Raw genomic sequence first — 991 nt, forward strand, 5'->3', positions numbered from 1 at the left:
TTTGGGAGGACTTTGAGGCTACGGCAGGAAAAAGAGAACAGAAAAAAAAAAAAAAAAATATAAAAAAAAAAAAAAATATATATATATATATATATATATATATATATATATATATATATATAAATATATATAAATATATATATATATATATATATATATATATATATATATATATATATATATATATATACACTTTGGCGACTTAAACCTTAACCGGAACACTGGCCTACACTGAATAGAAATTCTTTAAAACATAATTTTAGATGTAGAAAACTTCATTTTTATTTAAGAGAAAAGAAAATGATGAATTTTCAGCACTTTTAGGGCATTAGGATGACATTGAACAAGCCTAAAGACAGAATTATATAAGACAAACGTGCTCTAGAATATTCTACTCTGATTCTTTTCAAAACCTTCATTTCAACTGTGCAAAGAAAAAAAAGAAAAGAAATCCTAAGTTTTACCCAAAAATCTTGAGCCTCTGCACTCACCTTGTCATGTTCTCATGAGCTGAATGTCTCATTATGCCCCTTGTTAAGATGAATTTATAATTATCTCCTGGTGTACACATTTCTTCAGGAGAAGAACAGTGGACACATATTAGGTCAGCTAATTAAGTCTGAGAGTCTCATGGTCAGAAATGGTGTCACATCCAAATGCTACGCAGAAAACATAAATGAGCATTAACTGGATGAAACTTAGAGCAGACTATAATATTTTTATTGAGGTAGAATTTAGGAACTCCGTCTAATGCAGCACAGTTTAAGCCTTGCTTTGTATCAGTTACGACACTGCGAGCTTAATCTCCATTTTATGTGAAGGTTTATGCAAAACAATGGCATTAATACTTTTCAACAGCTGCCATTTGCAATAATTAGCTCCACTGCTTGATAAGTGAACACAGCAGTGTCACAAAATTGATGCCGACTGCTGCAGCAGTCAAATTCTGATTTATTACTGTACATTAGGCTTGTTTTGATTCTCCACCCTG

This window comes from Poecilia latipinna, unplaced genomic scaffold (assembly GCF_001443285.1).
Source record: "Poecilia latipinna isolate Pla-1442-1.1 unplaced genomic scaffold, P_latipinna-1.0 Scaffold1789, whole genome shotgun sequence".
NCBI classification, from domain to species: Eukaryota; Metazoa; Chordata; class Actinopteri; order Cyprinodontiformes; family Poeciliidae; genus Poecilia; species Poecilia latipinna.